We start from the raw sequence: 21,215 nt of genomic DNA on the forward strand, positions 1-21,215 counted from the left end.
ATAACTGGCCCATGATTTTATAATCTCCAGTTCGCTTGCTTCCAAACCAAAACTTGACTATCTGGCCAATATATATTAAAGATATTTCAGTGTGAAATGATTGAATATAGTTCCTTAAGTAGCTTTCACTAACATCATTATCAGTCTTAAAAAATAAATGACATGCCCACATGATAATAGGCCCAAGTAGGTATGTTGAATATTGACCAAGGTGGCATATGTTTTTAAACTGAACAATCTCTCATTATAGGACATTTTCTCTCTGACATTTTGCAAAGCTCTGAATACGTACAGCAATTTACTCTGTGTTTATGAGTTCATCTGTGCATGTGTGTTTCCGCGTGGGGGTTGGGGATGCCCTCTATAAGAATTTGTGGGTTTGGGAAACTTTTGATTGGGACAAAAACATTTTTTTTGTCTTTAGACAAAAGAACCCACAACCCAACCTGGATAGATTCCTATCTCCAACTATCGTCCTTTTGAAATTACAACCATTCCAATCTCACTGTCCAGGTTGGGGCCAGCATGAACTGAAGATAAGATCCCAACTAGTTGATCACTGAGAGAGTGATAGTCTTGGCCTTATTTCCTCTTCTTCCCTTCCGCATTGTTGTAACACACATGTCAGGTGCTTTATCAATCACCAGAGATACCTGGTGAAACACTACCTTTCATCACTTCCAAAGATGAAACTCTTGTCATCTCAACCATCGTGACCTTAGAGGAACTGCCTTTTCTCCACTTCTTAAACATCAGGGATAGGTACATAATCTCGGATGGTTTCTGCAGTTAGGATAGCCCAAGCTGTGCCAACTGGATTTTTCCTGGGAAGGTAGCACCACGATTATAGGGAAAATGAATCTTTCTAAGAGAGTACAGGTTGGTTGAGGGATATCTTCTCATCCATGCAGAAAGATCCTGTCTAAGCAATAAAGTGAACCAAAGGTATGGGAGTTGAGATGGGAAAAAAAGCACCAGAGATTCTCCTTGTGGTGCCCAATACGGTAATGAATTTTTTTGTACCAACTCTAAATTTCCCAGATGAGCCAAGAACTTTGCTTGTATAAATTGACTATTGCTTGTGACCAAAAAATACCCTGAACAATGCAGGATGCAAAGGTATATAACATTACTTTCCTGCCTTTATCACTTTCAGTTTACTGGGGGGAAATAGGAGATTCTGAACCTGAATCTTCTATCACTGGACTCCAAAAGATGAGAAGCTATTAAGCAGAGTGAATTAGAGGAGGCAGAGGATTATTAAATTTATTCACAACCCCCACATTTCACAGTCACTTTCAGATGGCGCCTTTGGGTCCTCTAGAGAGCAATGGTGTGTCAACAGTATGTGTATTATCATTTTCATATTTTCACCAATCAGCACACTTAGTGAATGTTTCCTATATGCCAGATACTGTTCCAGTGATGAATTAATTAAACAAGAGTTCTGCTCTGGAAATAAATGCACCCTACTGAGGGGGACAATAATGTCCACAGAAATCAGAGTGATAAGCACTCTGGTAGAAATATACACGGAAATTGTGAGAACACAAAAGGCAGAAGCATTTCTGTGCCTCATTGATTTATCTTAGCTAGACAAAGCCAGAGAGGGGGTATAAAGGGTTTATGATTGGAAGCCAGAAGGAACATTAACATTTTGATATATATTTAGACATCAGTATATTTGGAGTTGAGAGATAGGGAGGTGGTGTTAGGAGGAGACACAAGAGAAGTAGGGAAGTACATGATATTGAAGAGCCACAGTAAGTACAAATAGAGCCATGGAAGTATTTAAACCACAGGACCAGCACTAGTACTTAGTACAATACGGAGAATGGATTGGAGAATAATGAACCTGAAATTGGTTTGAAGTTTTAGGAATCCTAATGCATTGTGGTAAAGCCTACCATCACATAGTAGGGTAAAATGTTGGGAAGGTCACTCTTTGCAAGAACCTCTGAAGACATCACATTTGTTATGTACCTGTGATAAAGTTATTTTCCATTTCTGAATCTCCATCTGCCCATGGACTATGGGATCAGCTGGGCTAAATAGGCCGTAAAGCTCCCTCCATCTCTAAACTGTAATGACTCTATGAACCCAGTCATCTGGAATGAGGGAAATCCCAAATATCTCACAGACAGACTTTAGCCTAAAAACCTAATTGAAGTGATCAGTCACTTCCAACAATGCAAGAGACAGTTTGAGCTATACATAAAGACATTCTCTGATCTGTCATTCCAAAGCCACCTTCTCTGTGCAAAGATCTCTGTCCATCAATGTTTAATATAAATAAAGTGCTTATTTTCATGAGGAAAAAATAGTTTGCAGGGTACAGTTAATCAATACTCTGATCTGAAAAAGACTGTGTCTAATATTGTATAATCTGATCCAAATGTTAAAACTTCTGATGTCAAAAACAAAAAAGGAAAAAGAAAAAGTCAACGTGCATTCAGAATCCACTACTCTCAGAATCAACTGCTCTCTTTGAATCAATGACCTTCTTTTGACATTCACTTTCCTTTTAGGCTGCCATTTTCCGCTGAAGTAAGAGAGTGGGAGTTAATCAGAAAATTGGGACGTGATTAACTCCTACTTGTACCATGTGGATATTACTGCCATTCAGGATTCTCAGTGGTATCTCTGAGAGCTACAAAACGATCTGTTAGATGTCAGGTATCATATATGGAGAGTAGCCCAGGGACCTGGGGGAAAGACTCCATGTTCTTAATTCAGTCTAGCAGGTTGGTCCTGACCTAGGTTGTGTAACTTAGGGAAATTGGCTACCTACTTTGAAGCTCAGGCCCCTTTCTGGAAAATATGGGTTATAACATAGTAACTACATAAAAGATTATAATATGGTACATCCCACCCCACCACCACCACTCAGTCACCTAGAAATCATTTTATTTTCTGAAAATTCAATATAGCTAATAGTGGAACTTGGCTGGTACCTCACTCAGATCCATGAGATCCATTTTTTCACTTCTGAACCCATGACTAGCTTCTCTGTGCTTTGCTGTTAACAGGCTTGCACCTGGAACCTCTGAGGCTGCCTCTTAGACACAGGAACCTACATAATCAAGAGAAGACCCAGAAATATCTGAGAGTTTTATTTACTATCCTCTCCGCAACTCAGGATATCCCATAACCAAGACTAGTGGGGGGAGTACAAAAGCCACCTCCTTTACCTTAAAGTGGGACAAAGTCAGGTGTCATTTCTTCTTCAGAGCTCCCTCCACTGGGGATCACGTTGCATCTGAGACTTCCCTGAATTCACGCCTTTGGCTTCTTCCCTTCCTATTCTGGTCCTCCATACCCCGTTCCTAGTTCCTCCTGGGAGCATTCCCTTAATACATGTCACTAGTACTTGAATCTTTCAATCAGGATCTGCTTCTGCTAGAGCCCAACCTACGATGCATAGAAACGTTCAGTGTTCGTCTCCTGAGTAGCTCTTGCTGACTACAGTATGGGAGGGCATGAGTGACTAAATTTCAAAGATGGTTTTCTGGTGTCTTAGAAGATGATGCTGAACCAGAAAGAGATTGAGGGTAAGAAAGCAGAAAAACACCCATTCTGTTTAGAAAGACTCCATTAACCATAGGAAAGAAGCCAAGTGGAAGTCAGAGAACAAGAACTTATCAATGTTTATTCAGGACGAAGCAGAGCACACTGGCCTTGGTGAAAAATAACGCTGCAGACACTTTTATTTGAATAGTCCTTATGCTGTTCTGGATGGGAGGAATATCACTCAAAACCAGTTGCTCTTGTTTACACTCTGTGATTCTCAAACAGATGACTGAGTGGTACAGCAAAAGGGGAGGATGGTGTCAGAAAAAAGTTGAGAGACTAATTTTTCTAGTTCTAAGACATTGTCTGGTTTCCTATTTCCCGCTTGGACATTATCTTTGGAAAACCCCTTACTTTTTATTGCAGTTATTTGGTTTTGTATTTTGGTCAGAGATCTTTGATTACCCTCTTCCCTCCAAATCTCTCTAATCCAGACGGATTCAGATGAACACTAGGATGTCACGTCTTAGCCCCGGCTCCTGGGATCTAGCCTTTGGCACTAGAGCACTTACCTGTGTCTGGAGAGGCCCATCCTAGGAAGACTCTGTCAGTCGTTCCCAGATGTGTTACCAGAACTACTTCATAGGACTTTATATACATGCTTTCTGGGGAAAAGGAGTTTCTTAGCGTATCTCTCGGTCCTGATACACCCCCCGTTTGTTGAAAGAGATGAAACAAAAATGAAAGCAAGACAACAACAACAACAACAACAACAACAACAACACATGACTTGCAGCAATGCTGCCAAAGCCGTAGTCTACTTTCTTTTTGGGCTTAGACAAGTCTATTCCACTGCAAGTTAAAGACCTAGAGCCCTACAGGGCTTTTTCAGTAAGTAAATGTATTCATGATTGAAGCAAGTAACGATGCACTGATCACAGGTTGGCAGCCAAGTTAATGGTAAATTCATGGCCAGTATTTTTTCTTTCTTTCTTTTTAAAAGAAGATTGAGCACATTCATTGGGTCATTTCGCAGAAATTAACTCATATATCTACCAGCATTCTAATCAGTGTACACATACTTTCTTAAACATTCAATTTGAGTATACATTTTTGGGCAAATGTCTACATTGACACAATACAATTCAGACTCTACTGCATCATCACAATCCATAGGAACTCATTAAATGTCTAATAATATTGTAATCCTGAAAGAAAATCACTTACAAATCTTAAATATATCCATTTGGAGTATCTGGATATTTTGAGTCAATACAAATGTGCTATTTTTGTAAAGGATTTTATGATCAAAGACTCACTATTTAGCCTCAGAGTCTGGGTATGTTATAGCTTACATTAACTATTTAAACATGACTTTTCTAAAACGTCTGTTCTCATATCAAGATGTCTTAACACTCTAAATGAATTTTGTTTGGGGCTGGATTAGGGCATTAATCTCTATGTAGTGTGAATTGTGGCAAGGACATACGTCTACAGAGAATGTTAGATAAGACCTATTAAGTAGCAGACTTTCAAAAGAAGCAAGATACTTATTAGATGTCATGTGTACACTTTTCAGTGATATATGAGTTTACACATAATGATAATATACATTTCAGAATGCTTTGCTCCTCATATAATATGTATGGTTAGAAATAGGGAATATAGAAAGACTGTAAATTCAAGAAAAATCACTTTGTAATCATTTAATACGCCACACCACCCCTATCTTAAAGTAATAGGCAGTTAAAAAGTGTGCAGAGTATTCCATTTCTCTCAGTGCTCAGCTATGAAAAAAAATTGGTTGCTTCCATTTTTCAACATTATGTTAATGGAATGCAAATAGAAATAGTAGAAAGGAAAACTGGATGGCGAGATGAGACTTTCTGCTGGGTTCAACATTTCGGAAAAAAGTCCACGGCACAAATCTCATTTTCTGTGTGAGGCAAGAAGGTTAAAATTTGTATTTAATCATGGATTGGACTTGCTACAGCTCTGAAAAGCCATCATAAAGCATTGCTAGCATGGGCACATTTGTTGACCGGATAGTAGCATATGAATCAATTTTCCACTTTTTGCAGTTCAACACAGATAAAAAAAAAAAAGGAGTGAAATGTATAAATTCTTTTCCACAAAATGATATTTCTAGTTGATGATATTCAGCTGTATTCGAATCTGCAAAATTTCTTGGCTTTCCAAACGCAATGACTAAAAAAATTTTTGAAAGTTGACAAGTTGACATTCTTAAATAAATACAGATAAAAACTAAAACTAAAAATAGATAAAGAGGGAAGGTGTGTAGCCAAAGTGTAAATTGTCCCACTTTTCAGTTGTGCAGCCCTTGACTCAGCAATGACCTGACCAGTGAAGGCTAGGTCATGGTCATGGCTTGGTGAGAAGTCCTGACTTAGCAGGTGTTCTTATCTGAAATAGCACAAAATGCCAATAATGCAAAGTGAATCCATGTCATTAGGAGAAGCCAAGTATCCTGGCCCCAAAATCATAGGCAGGATCAAATGCAGGACCCTCAGTGTGTTGACATCAGTGAAAAAAGTCCCAAAGCATAGACGGTAATAGCAGACTGGCATAAAGAACAAGCAGCGGGCAGGTGGTTAGTGATACCATCAAAGGGAGGCCTAATGGCTACTTGACATTGGACGAGCCGGTGACAATCTCCATAAGCAGGCTGATGGCAAGAGCCTGGGTTTTGAGCCACGCATTAATTTGAAATACAGTTCTTTTACTTTATGGGCTGGGTAACCTAAAGTTTATAATTTTCCAAGATCTGGGGATCCTTGGGTGGCTCAGCGGTTTAGCACCTGCCTTTGGCCCAGAGCGCAAACCTGGAGTCCTGGGATCAAGTCCTACGTCGGGCTCCTGGCATGGAGCCTGCTTCTCCCTCTGCCTGTGTCTCTGCCTCTCTCTCTCTCTCTCTCTCTCTCTGTCTATCATAAATTTTTAAAAAATCGTATAATTTTCCAAGATCTTAGTTTCATCACCTATAAAGCAGGTTTATAATTTACTTTATGTGAAGATTAGAGAAAGAATATTTATCATAGATTTGGCTGATCCTTATCACACAGGATATCTTAAATAAATATTTTTACTACAAAGGACAACACAAGTTTTGGTTAGAGGGAATCTCACAGATTTGCATTTTGACCTAGAACATCAATTTGGAAACTTCAAATTACAAAGTGCAATGTCTATTCATTACTGAAACAGTTGGGAATATTCAAAGCTTTCTCCTGATTTTATCCACAAGCAAAAAGCAACATCTTCGGAGAAAAAATAAAATAAAATCAAGGTTAAATATGTGTAATAATAGTCTTCAATTCAAACCTAGAAGCTGAAAGCAGAACTAAGTTGGGGCTCATGGGGATAGGAGATAAAAAATGATGCGAGGGGGCGGGTGAGTGTTACCATAGTTGCCAAGATCTCAGCTGAAAGCCTATGGTACGGTCGGTGCGTACACATGGTTTGAGAGTGTATCAAGCTTTATTGTGGGTGTATCGTCGAACTTCTATAAAATAGGAGGCACGATCTCCTTCATCTGCCTGCTGAACAAACAAACAGCAGACCCATTGGTGGAGACCTCTGCGTTTAATTTGTTCCTGTTTCCACCTGTGCTGTCTAGTTGAGCTTCCGATTTAGATATCAAGCTCGCAACGTTGTAAACATAGAAGACAACCTGCGTTGAAGAACATGAGTGCCTCCTTGGCCTCTTCTGAAATAAGCTCGAGTACTGTGAAACCCTATATCTGGAGTCAGCAGTGAGTTCCTTTTCCTAAGAATTTTAATTTGAAAGAGGTACAGATGAAAGTGTGACTACTAAGCCCCTGTGTATGTCTGTGCGTGTGCATATGTGTGTTTTGTAGCTGTTTAGTGTAGCATTTCCTTACTTAGTCAGTGTTGAATAACCTCAAGCCCTAGGGACTCAAATCCAAGTCAGTTTTCAACATGAGAAAACTCATTTTGATTCCCCCATTTGACAGAGGTGATGAACCTGCGTTGACCTTGGTGACAATTACAGGCAGGAGCTGGGCACACAGTGTAAAAACAGCAGGCTTCAGTGAGCAGGCTCTCAGAGGTAATGAGCCAAAGATGAGACTCTCGATTCTTCTGGGAAATTGCTAAAAATAGACCCTTCGCTGACACTAAGTATGAAGTGAGAGTAAAGACTGGGGAATATTGAGACCATGAGGTATAGACATGAATCTAAGACATCCCAAGTGAAACAAAGTTCCAAAAGTGAAGAGAGAGATTCTTGAAGAAAATTAAACTTGATTGAATGTGACAACAAAAATCCACGTATCCGTGTAGTGTCATAGCTGAGAGACCACAGAGGATCCTAACTCATCCCTTGATTTTACAGATGAGGAAACAGGCACCAGAGAGTTTGTCTAATTTGCCTGAGGGAGAGAATAAGTTGGAGGCAGAGGCAAGTCCAGAAGCCTGCAATTTGGAGTACCACTTGACAGTTGTGTCCCTCTGTCACAAATTACCCTCTGTGTAGGATCTATAAGCCTGTAGTTGTTCTCTTAGAGCTAGTAAAGTTTATTTCGAAGATTTTAAATGATACCGATTAACTCAAATACCCGGAAACCTTCTTCTTCTTGAATAACATTCAGTTCTATCCTTAGCAAATAAGGAATTGGGACATTCAAGGAATTAAACGTATGTGTGTGTCAGGGGTGGAGGGTTTCGGAGAATGTTGCTGCGTGCCCCGGATGCTGTGGAATGATAATGTAAGGAAATTACTGATTAATATTCAGTGTTAAGCCTTGTTGCCCAATCTATACATTTTTAACTAAATTAAGCATGCTCTACCTCTAGGCATAAAAAAAAAAAAAAAAAAGAAAAGAAAAACAAGAAAACAAATACTTGATTTATGGACAAAAAATAAAAGACACAATTTGCCCAGATTTACCAGCTGGCAATTCCCATCCTCGGCCCAAGGGAAGAGCACCACTTGACCTTAGGATGTGTTCATGTAGGATGGACGTGGCTAACAGAAGATTGTGATGCGGAGCTCCACGTCAACCACAGATCCCTGGCTCGCTCTTCATCCTCTGCATTGAAGGGAAGGCCAGAACTGTAGAATGGAAGGCCCAGGGTGCAGGACTGCTTTGCATTGCTATTTGTTGCCAACACATTTATTTGCCTCAAGATTTGTTTTACTCTTCTTTAATAGTAATAAAATGTTTGAAGGCCTACTAAGTTGTGGCTGCCCACAGGCCAATCATGAACAAAGACTGTATCTTCCATCTAGTTTTGTCTCAGTAATTGAGTTTTCCCTAATGAGATGAAAATGGAAGTGTCATTGGGTTTCTGATTCTTGGGTAGGGAAATCACTTGACCTCTTTTTGTCATATTTGCTTGTCTTTTCCTTCTTCCATTATGCTGCTGAAAACACGGACGCCATGGTTGGAGTTCTAACAGTCACCTTGAATGAGGAGTTTAAAATCCATAGTCAGGCTCTCGAAGCCTTCTTGGATCCACCGCATCAGACCTAACCTGCCTGGAGCTGGCTGGCCAGGGTTGAAAAGGAGAGTAACGCGCTGCCTATTTAACCCATTTTTACAAGTCATATATCACATGAAGTTGAAAGTTCTAACATATCTGCCATGATTCAGGAAGACAGAGGATCTTTCTTAGGAATTCAGGTTTTGGGGCACCTGGGTGGCTTGGTGGTAGAGGGTCTGCCTTTGGCTCAGGGTGTGATCCTGAGGCCGGGGATCCCGGGGTCCTCCATGGGGCTCCCTGCAGGGAGCCAGCTTCTCCCTCTGCCTGTGTCTCTGCCTCTCTGTGTCTCTAATGGATAAATAAAAATCTTTAAAAAAAAGAAATTCAGGTTTTTGTGCCTATTAATTTGTTTAAAGAAAATAAAAGGTAGCTTTGGTTCATGACACATTTTGTAATGTAGTATGTGAACAACACACTTAGTTCTGAACGAAAGGACAACTATTAGCAGACAAATATGACTATTTAAATTATTCTCTGCCTTTATATTTCAATTAAAATGGTAGATCAAAACTCATAGTACATAAAATAGTCAATCACAAGACTTTACCCTGAACTCCATCAATACTATATCATTATTTATTTTATTGAATATTCTGTGCTGTGCCAAGCATTGGACTCTGTCTTTAGAGATTTTTCCTTCTTCAATACCCCTGACAATCTAGTAGATAAGTATCTTTGCTAGCTTTTGATTTAGTCTACTTTTCAGTGGATCCTAATTAAGGTTTTTTTTTTTTTCTTCTTGAAACCATATCCTCATTTGTTTTCAGAAATTTTATGTGCTTAAGGCTGTGTGCTTTTCCATTTCACTTTGGCCCTTAAGAGATGCTGTAAGAGAGGGGAAGAGGAAAATGGAGGGAGAAAGAGTGGACACTGGCAGGTGTTTGTATGTGGTTGTATGGGGACATGTGTCCGTGTGTGAGGTAAACCTTACGCAGCGCTCTTTCAGACCATGATAAACAACATTTACAGAAATCCTGAAGGTACTGTTAGTGGGTCATAGACTACTTTAGATTTGTCAGACCAGTTACTTGCTTGCCCAGCCCCCAGGAGTGGTTTTCTTAATGGCCTGAAACTGTGTCTCCACCTCCCAGTCAAGTTTAACACTGTCAATAACTTCACCAAAGCCCCAAAGCATTCGTGAATTTTAGTTTTGCAAGGGATCAATGTCATTTTAAGACTTCTATGCTATCCTCCCCTCCTCTGCACCCAGTGGTTCCAATAAACGAATTTGCACAGCGTTAAAAAAAAAAAAAGAGAGAGAGAGACTTCTATGCTATCCGTGCTGGAAATATATTCTTGTTGTAGTCTTTGCATCTTCCACAAATAAGTATAGGATTTAAAGGGTATGTGAAGGACTGGGTGTCCTGGTGTTTCCCTTACACATGTTATCATTGGTGGGATTTGGTGGACTCAGCAAGGCCATGAAAGATTCTTGCTAACTAATCACAGAAACTTGAATAAACTCTGCTAATTTAGAATAATTATGTCTTAAGAGCTGGCTGTTGGAAGCAATAAAATAGCCAAATTATTAAATATCTTAACATATTTAAATATGGATTTTGCTTTGGAAAGAAGGTATGATGCTTTATTTCCCTCAACAGCACAGTAACTCCAGTGAATTGCTAGCATGATGTGGTGAGAATCAAATTTAATTTTTAGATGAGGACTGCGAGGCTGCCTTACAAAATAGATAAGACCAACCATGTATATTTATGTGGAGCAATAATGTGTTTCAACATTTAGTTCGCTTTTATCTAGGATCTACCATGCAGAGGGCCGTGTGATAAGTGCTTTAGTTGGATACAGAAATCAATTGCTTCATAGTTCCAGCCCACGGGCAGCATGATGGCAAAATTAAAATGAATAGCATTTGAAGTCTAATCTCAATCCCTGATTTTTTTTAAAAATGTGGATGATTGTGTTATCTCACTGAGTCTTTTTGAATATCAGATAATGTAATGGTCAAAAAGAACATTAAAGTCAATTCCAGGCTTGAGGTATTTGTTTAAACTGCTTTTATTCCCTTCTAGTTCATAGAAAGAGGAGAACATACTGATTTAGAAATTTGAAAGACAGTATGATTCCTTTTTGGGTGCATAAGGAAGGAAAGGCTGTTAGAGGCTCCAGTGTTGGGCTGGGTCTTGCGATACAGTCGGTGCTCAGAGTAGCAAAGGTGTAAATTGTGCTTGAAAAGACAAATTTTGTTTAGCAGTGGGGAACCATATGAGCAAAGTAGTCAAAGTAGGATGGCATGATACTTGTATAGAACGTATGGATTACTAATGTGGTTGAAGTATAATTTAATTTATAAAATATTTTTTCTGAAATCCTTGTTTATTATTAACTTTCTCTCCTCCTACCCTCTCTCTCTTTTTTCTGACATCATTAGAATAGGGCACTTAAAATCACCAGTATTTGAATGGTCACAATAATGAATTAATGGAATTCCAAAGAACACAAGATGAATACTGATCTTCTGACTCTACTGTGCAAACAAACGTATCACCTTCACTTTCTTCAGTGGGTATTTGACACACAGGATCCCACAGAGACATAACACAATGTCTATGTCACTGCTTCTGTTTTTGTTTGCTTTCTTGTTTTTAACTTGACCTTTCTTTCAGATACATAGGCAGAGAATTGTTTATAAGATAAGATAACCTTACTCTCTTTTAAGTGTTTTGAGCCAAGATTTCCCAAGCTGCTAAGGAAGGAAGATTACAAAGGCTTTTGAAGTCTGGTTAACAATCATCAATAATACCATGGCTTAGTTCATCTTGTGTTAATCTAAACAAAATTTCGAGATCCAAGGTCAGCCTTTCATCTTGGTTAGACCATCAAACTAGTAATAAAAATTCATTTCAGGAATTACTGAGTTACTTGGGCATTGGCGTCAGAAAGATCTTGATTTGAATCTTAGTTTCACCATTACTAGTAATATATATATTTTTTACAAGTTCTGTTTTCTTATCTATAAAATGAGAATCAGAACCGGAGTTCTCATAGCATAATTGTATGAACGGTGTCAAGATATATTTAATTTTCTTTCCAATTTGCTTAAGAGTAAGGTTTTATTTATTTTTTAAATTTTTAATCTTACCATATAAAGTATATTTAGTATACACAAATGTATGCCAGAACTATTCACTATCTTAATGGAACTTTATGGTAGGGTGAAGACTGATTTATTAGCAATAAATTATGGTAGAGTAAAATTAATCTTTAATCAATTCATAAGCATAATTTTGAGTGCAAATAAAAGAATGATTAATATGGGCTTGAGAGATTAGGGGATGCCTCTCAGCAGCATTGACATTTGAGTTTAGCCATGAAGGATGAATATTCTAATAATCTGAGAATGAAAGTGAAGATGCTGTGCATGAAAGCTGCATGGACCCCAGAGGCAATGATAGAAGTCCTCATGGAATTTGGAGTGAAGGAAGAACTATTAATTTTTCAGTCTTTGAGAGACTTTATCTTTATTTCCATCAAGAGTCCATTGCTACTACAGTACTTCATCATTTTCCTTTTCCTCCTCTTTCTCCAATCTATCCTTTCCTCTTTGTATTTCTGAAAGTCCTGCCAGAGCCCTATTTCCATAAGAAAGACCCTATGGGCAAAGGGGTCACTGATACACATCACTAGCGCCCATAAGGTCTTTTGGGAAAACAGACAAACATAAATGTAAAGAAGTAACAGAGTGTACACAGTCCACTCAAACTGATTAAACCACGACTTCACTGAACTGTAGATGTTCACACAAGGTTCTAGTGGAGAGTGACCCTGCATTCACGATGTTTATATAAAAGACAAGAGTCAGGGAACATTTATGTGTTGATATGATGATGAAAGCTCATTGTTCACAAAACCAAAACAGAAACAAAATAAAACAAAATGCTTGCTAAGAAAGGACACTCATGGGCTGCTGTTAGCCTGTTTGCTGGTTTAGATAAATTAGAACTGCCAAATCAATATTTGCCTAAGCAACAGGATCTTCAGATTTGTCTCACACACACCTTACAGCTCTAGTCTCAAACATGGATTAACTGAATCTCTGTGACCCAAATCTAGATCTTGTAAAGAAAGCCCCAATTGTCTCAGGCTGGATCAGGTGAATATTCAGCACTCACACTGTGGATTTGGCACTGCAAAGAACTTCAGTGCCATAAATATTTTGATATGACAAGAAATGTGAGCCAGTATGTAATTCAAGACTCTCTACAACAATGGAAAAATTGTCTAAAAGGAAAAGCTATCATGATAAATTCTAGGGTAATTCTAGATCAGTAGCAGAACTCACGGGCATAAAGGGATAGACCAGAAACTGACAGTAAAGGTCTGAGACTGCCAGATATCTGGCACAAACATGGCAAATATCATTAACTCTTCAAGATACTCTATTCTTGAATACTCTTGAGCCTTAGCACCTTTCTCAAGCTAGTGCAATATGCAGCCACTACAGACTTTTGCCTGATATATGAGGTAAAATCTATCTGACATTCTAGAATTCTGCATTCTAGCCACAGAGGAAGCTTACGTCTACCAATATTGCAGATATGAAAAGGTCTTTAGATGCTGGGCCCTTCCCCTAGTTCCTACATCCTCAATGCTTACACTGGCCAAAGATCTTCCTAGATGGATCATAATACATGCTGTGGCAAAGGGGGGCCTATACATGTTTTTATATCTATCAGCACATTGTCTTATCTCAATTTGTAACAATAGTGTGATGGATGGAAAATAAAGCAGAGATGCCTGAGGACATCCAGACTAAACAAACAAACCAACAAAACCCCAAAACAAACAAACAAACAAACAAACAACAATTAAAAGAGAGGATGGAATAATAATAAAATAACTTGAAGGCCTTGGAAAATGAATTTCCTACAAAGATGGTATAGATAAATACTTTAATCAAAAACTTTTAAGAACATACTTTGACTTAATTAATATGCTTTATTTTTTAGGCTTCTAAGCCATACTTATTGGGATGGCATAATGGGGTAATATATAAGCTCCTGTGAGCAAAATGGACTCCCTATCTCTGGAATAATCCATTCAATAAGGAGCCATGGGACATGGGACAGAATGCATGTGTTGATGTTATCTCCTTTCTTCTCCAAATACAGGTCATAAATAAAGATTTCAATCCCAGCATAGTGCAGTCTGTAGATGTGGAGTCTTTAGAATGTATGAATTTGTGAAGTCACTAATCAATGGAGGGTTTGGTGATGCAACATAGAATATGTGCCCATATTCAAGTCAAATAGAGGATTGTCTCATATATCTCCAGCATTCATTGATTAATTATATGTAATCATTCTCATTGATTAATAATTGTCAATCATAAATTAACCACTGAATCAGTCTTATTTGTTATGTTTGTTAAGAAAGAATTATTAATAGAAGTTTTCTTTCTGTTCCCACTGGATTGTTGTCTCTACATGGCTATGACTTGGTACAAATTTAAATATTCACACTTTCAGCTGCTATCTGCACCAATCATTCCAGGCCATCAAGATTTGAGTAGACTTTCATGGTCTCATGGAATACTTTATTAATCTACTTAACCATCCATTTCATCAACTTAAAAAAGAATAAATGAATGAGGTATAAGGAAAGATTAGATTGTCCTAACTATTATTTAAAGCTCCTTCTAGATTTAAAATCATTCAAAGTTGATACGTTATTTTCTTTTTATTTTCCAAGGTATGGAGAAGCCTAGGAGAAGTAATCTGTGTATATTCAAATTGCTTGTGAAGTTATTTTTGTATGTGAACAGCCAAAGAGTTGAAATTGGATTGCCATATTGATTGTTCCTGAATCCATTGGTTCCCTAAAAAGTGAGGCAGTAGGATTTGTTCTGCAGTTTCCTGGCTGCTCTGATCAGGCTTAGAAGATGGCCAAGACTGGGTAATTGGGGCTATGAATTAGCTGCCTTGCACAACTTATTGTTTCAGGACCTGAATTAGGCCAGAGTGTACACTGAATTCCTGGTCAAGTGAGGCCACTGGTTTTGCTCTGCAGATGGAGGAAACAATGGGCTGTGGTTTCTGTTCAAGTGGCACTGTATGCAGGCCTTTTGGGTGTGCTCTGTTTCGGCTCTCTGGTTGGGCTGGCTGGAGGCTGTATCCAGCAACGGACGGGGCTGTGAGCCTGACTCCCTGTCCTGGGGCAGCAGAAGCAGCAGCTCTCTGTTGTCCTACCTCAAACCAGCTCACACCCAAACAGGCTGACCGGCTTTGCTTGGCAAACTATCTGCTCGGCCTCCTGTAGTGTAGGCTAGAACAGTGCTGGGCTCACAGCTTCTGGGTTGTCACTAGCCCTTGTGGTTGGATGAAGCGAGAAGACTCTGCAGTGAGTGGAGCTGTGAGTCAACCTTGCCTGGGCAAACTAGGCTCTAGGGCCAGCAAAACTCCCCACTGGGGAGTCTGAATTAGGCAGATCTTCACCCTGCTGAGTTCCCTGGTTAAGGTGTCCCCCTGAACTTGGTTCTGTAGATGAGTAGAACTGCGGGTTCCAATTACTTCTGGGGTGCTACAGGTTAGAACTCAATCTGCCAAAATCTACATGCTGGTTGCTGCAAGCCACCCTCTTCCCTTCTCTATCATAGTCACATTCCCAGTGCCTGAGCCCCTCAGGTTCCCCTGCAGTCTCTGATGTGAGATCAAGAGTAGGGGATCCTAGGGGAGGTGGGCAGGGGGTGGGGGTGACTGGGTGACGGGCACTGAGGTGGGCACTGACGGGATGAGCACTGGGTGTTATTCTAGATGTTGGCAAATTGAACACCAATAAAAAATAAATTTATATATATATATATATATATATATATATATATATATATATATATATATATAAAAGAGTAGGGGATCCTGCAAATGTTGGGAGCCACAACGCTGGGTGAGAGAGAGCCAGTTTTGCCCCCTGGGTTGTCTTTTCCCATGGAGAACCGAGGCTAGGGAAGACCTTCCTACCTGGGGCTGTGCTGGCCTGGGGGGAAATGCTGCGGTCCACGTGTAGCTGTTTCCCTTGCCCTTCTAATGTGGACTGTCTGGGTCTCTGAGGCTCAGAGGGTGCTGCAGCCTTCCCCCTGTGTTCTAGGATTCTCTCGGTGGTGTCTCACTCTTGAACAGCTCTTAGTTGTTCTTCTAGTGGAGGAGAACGAAGTCGGCAACTATGTCGCCACTTGGTGATGTCACTCCTTGCTGAATCCATTAGGAAAGCACGACATGCACTTGCAATTTAAATAGCATTACTTCGTGGTGTTGATCTAATTCGTCCTATAAATAAGGTTTAACAGACTTCAAAGAGAAAGGGCATAAGTGGGTAATAACACATATGGAATTTAAAATTACTCGCATCCCACCCACAGATGGATTAGATCAAGGGAGCATGGGAAGGCTCCCTCAGAACTGCTCTCTGAAAATAGAAAACAGATATTATAATTGAGGAAATAGCTTTTTCTGGGGAGTTTTCTTGAAAATATCCAATACAATATGATGAATACAAAGAGGAGATCAAGAACTGCTACACTCTCTCTGATTGTTTGAGGTCGCTCAATTCTCATACTGACAAAAAATTGACAGTATGAAAGCAAAACCTGGAAGTGTGTTGTGTTTTTTTTTTTTTTTTTTATTTGCTTGCTCTCCTCATCCCAGTGTGTGCCAAGCATTGATCATACTGCTTGGCACAAAGTAGAAATAATTCATGAAATCTTAATAAGCTGGAGAATGATTTTTGAAGGGGGAAGAGGCATGGGAGAAAGAAATATATTTATTTACAGCTTTTAAAAAGCAATGTATAGCTTTTTTTGTATTTGTAATATATAAATATATATATTTATTTTGTATTTATAAAATTATATTTAGAATTTCTTAATCCTTTCTATAATGAAACTAACTATAGTAAGAGATCAAAGTCTTCTCCTTACAGATGTGTAAAATAAAGTTTAGAGATATTAGGTAATTTTTCCAATTACCTGGGAAACATAGGTGCAAACTTTTCCAATCATCTTAGGAGGCAGAGGTGAGAAAACCTACAGCTTAAGGGACCTAGAGCTCACCTCTCTGCCTTCTGAGGTCTTACCTGTCCACAGTGTAACTCTTTTTCCTGCTGGGTGTTAGAAAGCAGTAGAGTTTTAGACACCGGGGACTTTGGTCAGACTCTTTCAGCAATGTAGTAATACCCCATATTTGTTCAAAATACATCAAAACATAGCATTAATAATATAAAGACAAATATTCAACTACTAATTTGTAAACTCTGCAAGAGAAGTGGAAAATGGTTAAAAAATAAAAGACTGACACTATGTAAATACGTTAATAAATGAACTGAAGAAGTAACAGGCAATAAAGCAAAGTATATATTCTAATGAATATCCCTAATGATTGTACCCCTCTTTATTGAAATAATTGCATTATGCAAATGTTAAACATATTAACACACACACATGTGCATAAACACATGCCCCACATTCATGCTGAGTCCCTACATAAGCCCTGCTAAACCAGTTATGTCAACTGCATGTTTAATTTTTCTAAGCGCAGCATCTCATCCCTGTTCGCTAGTGTACCTTTCCCACGTAAGCTCCGTGAGTACCATTGTGACGTTCTTGTACTTGTTGTTGTTATGAATATATTGAAATATGTTATATTTCTAGTAACTAGAACAGTGTTGGACACATGTTAGGTACTTGATAAAATATTTATAGAATGGGTGAAGATGTCACTTTCACTTCAAACCCTTTAAGTTTCTATCAATATGAATAAGCATTATATCTTTTCTTTTAGAATTAGCCTCCAACCCAAGATTGCCTATGCTAATTATATATATTTTCCTAATTCTCCCATAATATTATCTGCAAATGCATTCCCACAGTCGCTCTGTGTTTTCCACACCCAGTACGCATCCTGGGGGAAGAGCATCCCATAGAGTAGCATAGAAATTGGCCTCTCGTCCTGAGGTTTCTGTCGTGGGAGGGTCCTGACCCTTCGTAAGTCTACCTACAAAGAGGGATTCCTTAAATGTGCAAAGGTGGTTGGAGGCCACACGTTCCCTCCAAACAAGAAAGAGTCACCATATAGCTCTCTCCCTTCAACTAGTAAATTTGCTTTTTTCTGAATTGGCAGTATCATCCCCTATATGGCAACTACTTTGGTTTGTCAGAAACAAAGACTGCCAACAAATTTCAAACATACACATTCCTCACCAAAGTGGAAAGATTTAATTTTCCTTTTTGGATTTTTATAAATTCTGAGAACCCCTTGGATAATCAGTATTTGGATTGCATGCCTATCTCTGATGCCAGGAGAATCCCATTTGACATCTCTCATTAAAACATGGTCGAATTGAGCATAGAATAATTTATTCTAAAGAAACTGTTTCCTGTAGCTACCCAACTTTACATTTTATTGAAGAAATGCCGGATTTAGCAGATATTAGGCGACTCCTCTACAGTCATAAGCATGCTAGGTACTGGGCTAGGTATTGGAATCCAGTGTGTGTGGCTATCCTTTAAACCAACTGTCCTGCCTCTCACCTTGTTTGTGCGTGGGAAGTATGGTTACACAAGCTACGTTGCTTTAAACATTTGGTGGAATAATGGACAGTTTAGATAGTTTCAAAAATGAAATGGCAGTATAGATTTTACCTATCTATTTAGAAATCAGCCACTCTGAGCACTACCAAAAATATTTGATTGAAAATTTCCACTCAACTTAATTAGCTCTATCTAGTGAAATATTTCAGGAGTAGAGGGGAAGCATCCCCTTGATTTTTCAATTAATGATTTAGATTTGCCATGACCTTTAGTTATTTGGGAGTAAATTATCAAAGACAAAATGTCATCCCCATGATTAGAGAATACTGTCTCATTAATAATGGTTTAGGCGGAAAAATTTATATCAAATTATACAATAGTGTTTTTGTATTAAATAATTATTTCCCAAATCTGGCTAATCATTAGAATATCCCTGGAGAATGTTCAATATTTTTATTATCACAAATATACAGGTCTAACCTAAGAGCTTTGAATTGTAACTTCTTAGGTTATTTATTATAGAGAAATCCTTATTTTTAAAATTCACCATACATGACTGTCATGATTAGATGGGATTAGACCTGTATGGACTTACGTGATATATTTAACAAAAAAGTTAAAATTAAACATTTGCTTGCTTTTTAAGTTAATATATTGTAAGATTTTAGAGTTATATGTCAAAGGACTTTTTGTGATTCCATTCATGTGCAAAATATAGAGCTATTCACTTACTTGTAGTAGTATTAAATATTTTCAGGCATTTTTTTAAAATGATGAAATATGAACACTAGGGGTAAACTTATATATAGAATTTTAGAGGTAACTGCATCTTCAGGAAGTAACATATGACCACTGTCTTGGTTACCATCAGCCTGAGTTAATTCCATTTATTTTATTTTTTCACACATTTATTGAGCAACTTCTATCTAAAAGGCAGTGTTAGGGTCTATAAAAGTAGAGGAGAAATAAAAGTTATAAATGGGATCAGTTAGATCAGCATGTGAGGCAAATATAGTTAAGAGTACAGGGGAGAAAGAAGTGATGGCGTACATCATAAGTAGATTTTCCTGTTTAAGTAACAAGTAAATTCTGAGTTTAGGTAGAATTAAATGCACCCGCAGAGAAACAAGCTAGAGAATAAAAGATATGAGAATAGAATGGTTAAAAGAACCAAGTCAGAGTTGCCATTACCATAACACTCTGAAAGCCAGTTGGAAGATGGATCAGAGTAGAGACAGTGAGAGTTTCCAAGACTGGGCTCATAGAGGCCTGTAGGATGTAGAAAACAGGGTAGGACAGGGTGAAGGATGATCAAGTTCTGTCAAATGCTTGGGATCTCTATCTCTAGACTTAGAGATATGCAAATCAATCAAATGCAAATGTGTTCTCTTTATACAATGGCATAGGTGGGGTTTAGCCTGCAAGCCCTACACTTCAATGAAAGCTCACATCCCTGGCTGCTATTTAATGGGATTATGCTGGTATCTACACACAATGCTTTACAGGACAGAGTGGTCCCCATTCTTAGGATTTGTCTCAAGCTAACACTACCTCACAGTCGGGGAAAGACAGAATGACAGTGGTGGTCGGTATACAGATATGCTAACGTCTAGGCCTACTGCTTCATGATGCAGCCAATATGGTTTGCTCCCTGAGGCTTAGTTACCTCTTGGCTTCACGAGAAGTGTTTTGTACACTGGCTAATCAGCCCTTCGCATGCACTGTCCACTTTCTGCGCTTGCACGCTTCCAGTTTTGCTCCCATCTCCACACGTAGCCGGGCTTCCCTGGCCATGTCTGTTGGTGGGATATAGCTTCCTAATGGAAGCCTTCCTCTTTCATGCTTGTCTACTTGTAGATTGTATTATGTCTGTGAACGTCAAACTGTGCTTGAGTTGCTGAAATCCACTTATTTCATGACAGAGGAGTCTCTCTCTCTCCAGAGACGAATGCTCATATAGAATTTTTTTTTTTTTCCCCCTCAAAGGAGTCAATTGTTGGGTCTGAGAATGTTTGTTTATTATGCCTTCCCCTTTTTATTTCCTTTTCTTCCTGGGCACATTAGCAAGATTATATCTCCAACTCCTCTTTTTTTTTTTTGACTGTTTGTTTCCCCCCCCCCCCCCGCCCTTTTTTTTTTTTTCCAACTCCTCTTTGCAGTGAACTGTGATCTTGGAACTGAATCCTGGCATGGAGAATATAAGCAAAAATAGCTAATAAACAGCAATATCACCAATGGTAATACACTTTCTAATCCTTCTTTCTTACTCTGCTGGACCTATTTGAGGAACCCGAATCCCTTGGGAACAGTGGACCTACCAGAAAGAATAAGTGGCCCCTGCTAACTTGAATTGTGTTGAAAAATTGAAAATTAAATAAACATCCCAATATTAGGCCACAAAGATTTTAGGCTTATTCAAACAATTATTTCTCTTTAAATAATATATCTGAGCACAATTTGGCCAGGAGCCTCCAGACATGTAGTTTCTGGTAGGCCTGTGCAACTTATTAAATTTCCCTGAACCTCAGTCTCCTTTTCTGCAAAAGTAAGAAGAAATAAAGCAATAACGATACTTACTCTTTCAGCTTATGATGATGCTATGGAATGAATTTCTGTGTCCCCTCAAAATTGATATGTTTAA

The sequence above is a fragment of the Canis lupus genome, chromosome 5 (genome assembly GCF_003254725.2).
Source record: "Canis lupus dingo isolate Sandy chromosome 5, ASM325472v2, whole genome shotgun sequence".
Classification (NCBI taxonomy): Eukaryota; Metazoa; Chordata; class Mammalia; order Carnivora; family Canidae; genus Canis; species Canis lupus.